This window comes from Octopus sinensis, linkage group LG2 (genome assembly GCF_006345805.1).
Source record: "Octopus sinensis linkage group LG2, ASM634580v1, whole genome shotgun sequence".
Taxonomy (NCBI): Eukaryota; Metazoa; Mollusca; class Cephalopoda; order Octopoda; family Octopodidae; genus Octopus; species Octopus sinensis.
Window position 1 is genome coordinate 96,436,731 of NC_042998.1, and position 5,537 is coordinate 96,442,267.

The window sequence follows — 5,537 nt, forward strand, 5'->3', positions numbered from 1 at the left end:
TGTAGTATGTGATCTACAGACATGTTTCTGGTATAGCTTGCGATCTACATTAGCTCAAATGGTATAGTTTGTGATCTACACCGACTTTTTTATTTACATTTAAAATTTTTGATTTACATTTAAAATTCATCTACTTACTCGACTTCCGGTTGGTTTGGTATATAAACCAAAAAAAAAAAAAACTTTATGATTTAAACGCTTTTAGTTCTGAACCCATTGACAGAAGTCGTGGTGAGAGCAAACAAATTTTACACACAGGTTATTTCGAGATGAAGAAGCTGCAATAGAATTTTCCGACGCTAAATAGTCACAATATTTATGTTTCCAGTATGAAATATTGGGCTGTCCGGAAAGTTCGTGCCGATTTATAGTAGCTTACCTTTCGACTTATTTTAGAACATGGTTGAATCCATAAAATAGGATTTGACAACACCTCCATTTGGAGCACAGTTTTAGCTATCTTTTCATGGAAGAAGGTTTATGTTCCTATAACCTGTGTTAATTCTGTAACCCTTTAAAATGGAAGATAAGAAAGTTCATTTTCAGCACTTGATGCTTTGGGAACCAGACAAAAATTGCTGCAGCTTGGCTGGGATGTGTTACCCCACCCTCCATATTCACCAGATATTGCACCTTCAGATTTCCACCTATTCAGGTCTCTGCAGAATAGTCTTAATGGTAAAAATTTCATTCTTTGGATGACGTAAAAAGATACCTTGATAAATTCTTTGCCATGAAACCACCTCAATTCTGGGAAGAGGGTATTTTCAAGTTAAAGGAAAGATGGAGACGCATTGTGCAACAAAATGGTCCATATTTGGTTGATTAAAAATGTAATGGCAAGTATTTATTGACTTTTTTCTTTCCTTTAAAAATCGGTACGAACTTTCCGGACAACCCAATAAAAATCAATAAAATTTTTTATTTTTTAAATGCTTAACTCACTCTTCTAATTATAATTGCAAATTTATAACAAAAGTGTGTATGTAGATCACAAGCTAGGCTAGATTTAATGGCATGTATGATAGATCACATACTACTACACCGACACGGGTACAAATTTCTATGTTAAAGCGAAGATACATTATGTTATGTTCTTTTATTCTTTTAATTGTCTCAGTCGTTGGACTGTGGTCATACAGGAGCAGCTCCTTGAAGGATTTAGTCAATTAAATCGCCCCCACCAGTGTTTATTTTAGAAGCGGCACTTAGACAAACCAACGCCTGTGCAAACACATAAACGAAGATACACACACGCATATATACTTACACAGATACATAGATACGCTCACACACATACATATTTTGCTTACATAATTTGGCATGAGACCAGCGATTATGAGAAAGAGGGAAGTCTATTAGATCGACCCCCAGTCATCAACTGGTACTTATTTTATCGAGCACGAAAGATAGAATAGTAAAATCGACCTCGGCGGAATTTGAACTCATTTTGTCTGCCTTGCTAACGATTCTGCCAAGCTCGCTGCCAACATATATATATATTGCTTTCACAATTTGGCACAAGTCCAGCAATTTCGAGGTAGAAGGCAAGTCGGTTACATCGACCCCAGTACTCAACTGGTACATATTTTATCGATCCCGAAATGATGAATGGTAAAGTTGATCTCGGCAGAATTTGGACTCAGAACGTAAAGGTGGAGCAGACAAAATGCTCATAAGCATTTTGTCCGGCGTGCTAATGATTTTGTCAGCTTGCCGCTTCCCATATACATACATACATACATACATACATACATACATACATACAAAAACTTTCCAGAAGTTCATCATTTAAATATATATGAGCATGTCTAGATATGCAACTATATGCATGAGAATACATACATAAAACATACAAATCTGCACATACATACATACATACACACACATGCACGCATGCATGCATTCATACATACATACATACATACATACATAATACCATACATACATACATACATACATACATGCATGCATGCATGCATACATACATACATACATACATGCATACATACATACATACATACATACATACATACATACATACATACATACATACATACAAAGTGATCTCAATTAAAAACTTTCATCAGAATTTCATGTTAATTCATGTTCTAAAAACCAGCTTAACAATGCTGAAGTTAGTTTACTGAATACCTAATTATTTTATAGTTTATTTGAAACAAAGGCTGTGTAACTCATTAGAAATATGATAGCGTATTAAAGCTGCTTGCAAAGTGCATAAATAAGATTATATTCGACTTCCGGTGCACCTCGATGTCAAATATATACGTGAACAAGTGGTTTTGTTATTCAGTGAACTGTATTTAGTGCGTTTTGTATCGTGCTAATTTACAGTTTCTTTAAACAAAGCATTATCATCTGGAGTTAGAATGCCTTATATGTATGTATATTGAAATTTCAGCCACTAAAACCGCTTTAAGTTTTCCCTATGCATTCATGTAATGTAATGTTACTTACTGGCAAGTTATTCACTCAGTCACGAATATTCTCAATCACGCACGTGCCTACATACATACATACATACATACATACATACATACATACATACATACAAGAAGGGAATTATATAACACTCCTTAGAACATATCAATGAATAAAACTTTTTAAACAAGGGTACGAATATGTGTGTGATCTTGTGTGTGTGTGTACATAGACACAGACACACAGGCATACACACACACACACATACATACATACATACACAGACACACATACATATATGCATATATGCATACATACATGCATACATTACATACATACATACATACATACATACATACATACATACATACATACATACATACATACATACATACATACGGGGAAAGTTTACAGTTTATTCCTTGTAAACTGCAAATTTTCCCAGTCTAAAATATTCGTATCTGTTCTCTGATGACGAAATATCCACTTCACGGATATGCTAACCAACCATTTGTGTTATCCCAGAAACAGCTGTAAGACTCCAAATTCACCTTAGCCTAAATAAATTATTCTAAATGACTTGAAATACTCGTTTTACCTTGGTTTTGATTTTTCCTCTAATACAATATATACGAAACCCTAACATGGATCCCTAGATCCAATCTTAGCTGTGATCTTGGAACCTAATGGTCAACTAACTATAGCATTTACCCAACGAGCCTATTCGTTTAGATCATACGTGAGCGTCGTGTTCTTTATATATATAAAATCAAAAGCAAGAACACAGTATTCCTTTTTACAACCATAATATACTGCCAAATATATTAAAGGTTTATAAAGCAATATTGTGCCTTACATTTTGTGTTAGCAGTGCGATATTCTCATTTTTAGGTATAAACTATAGATTTTCAGAGTTCTGAATTCTGTAGAAAATTTATAGTTTATTACTTAAGATACGGTGGCGGATCTCCATGGTTTGATAATGAAAATACAGTCATTCGATTTACCTGCTTATAATTTGACATGTAAGTGTCCGAGTATTCCTCAGACACGTGTCTTCTTAACGTAATTAGTAGGTGGATCCATGGTGACGCCCAGTATATGACAAGCCCTGCTTTTTGAATTACACTTACACCCCAACCGACTGCTTTCTATATAATTTTCGGCTATATGTATGGATCAACTCGACCCTTCAAAAAATGATATTTTCCCAAGGTACAAAACAGTCGAATCAAACCCGGGTCTTTTAGTTGCAAAGCGAAATTCTTAACCATTCAGTCTTATTACACCTCCGAATAAGCGGATTTCTGTCAAAATATATCCAATCATAACCAGGCAGAATATCTGGGCCTAATATGGTTGGCTTAAACGTTAGTGATCTTCATGTGGATTCTACATGACAGTGTGACTAGGACGAACCTTTGGTTTCCAGATACAATTCATTTGATGCGTTTCTACCCAGTTTTCTTGTGAGCGACGTTGGACAGACGGGGACTGTATAGAAGCTTGATGGGTTGGTTGTATTTGAGATTCAAATAATACAGCCTTGTCAAACACTGTGTCACACTGATTCTACCTGACTGAGAATTATGTTAAAGGTATACATGTCGGTGAGATACTCAACCACTGAAACGCTAAATTAAGGAATAGATAATTCCGTGGATCGGACAAGTGAATCCTTATCTTTGAGACCGACAGAGAGATCCATCTATCTATTCATGCATCTATCAATACTTCTACCTACCGAACAATCCATCCATCCGTCCCTCCGTCCGTCCGTCCATCCAACCTTCTCTGTATAAGTTTATGGGTTTCTAAATTACTCAAATTTCTGTTTGTTCACAACTCTGTGTGTGTGCACGCGTGCCTGTGTGTGTATGTGAGTGTGTTTGTTTGTTTGTTTGTTGTTGTTTTGTGTGTGTGTGTGTGTGTGTGTGTGTGTGTGTGTATGGTGGTTGTGGTGTAAAACATTGTTACGGAAGAAGCGTCAGTTTATATTAATATTAGTAACTTTCGGTTTTTGTTTTAAACCGCGCAACCAACCGAACATGCCGCAGCTAGGTTTTTTTCTATTCGTTTTTTTGTTCTTTTCGTCTTTTTTGATATATTTTTTTTTAATTCTTTCCTTTTCCTGCTGGCTTCACTGCACAGAATGTATTGTTATTCTAGTTGAGAACGTGACAATACATCTTTCTCACGATACACATGATATTCAAAATTTCTCCTTTGAAAGCTGGCTTTTCCATCTCGTCTAAAGAAAGCAGAAAGTTTGTTACGCTTTTTAGCTTTGTTTTATTCAAAGGGATATATAAATATATATACATACATACAGTAAAATGTGGCACAGGAGGACTGCGAAGGAACATACGGAAAAAAAAGGGGAAAGATATATATTGCTTCCTTTGAATCTTGTAACGAACTGGTGTCCCTTTTCAGGGAGTAAGTTGTGATCTCGGTCACATACGCACCATGGAAATCGGGTGTCTGGCTTTATGAATCCTCGAACTCGAGAAAATATTTGATAAAAGCGTTGCGATGAGAGGGATATTTGTTTGCTATTGCTATCACTTTGGGTGACAACATAATCCCACTTGTTTCCTTTTGTGTGTGCATTTATGTTTTAAAGTATACCGGCTGCCTATAACTCTCATTAAAACGCTGTTTAAGCAACTTCCCAGTCAAACAAAATCCAGTTTTTTTATCGCAATGTCACAAATGTCTTGCATGTAATGTTTACATAAGTTTAAAGCGGTACTCATCATTTTTACGATTACAACGCAAACAATTTTCTTATGTCGCGTATGTATTTCCTATCCCACTGCAGATACTGTGACAAAATAGGCCAAGCAAGAAACACATTAAAATCTTTTAGATATATCTTTCTTTTCTTCTTTCTTTTTTTCTTTTCTTTCTTTCTTTCTTTCTTTCTTTCTTTCTTTCTTTCTTCCCTTCTTACTTTCCTTCTCAAACGTTCTCTTTCTCCTCCCCAACGTACATATGTAAGGACGCACGCACACACACACATGGGTAAAGAATAATGCATATCTATCTACACACACACACACACACACACACACACACACACACACACACCA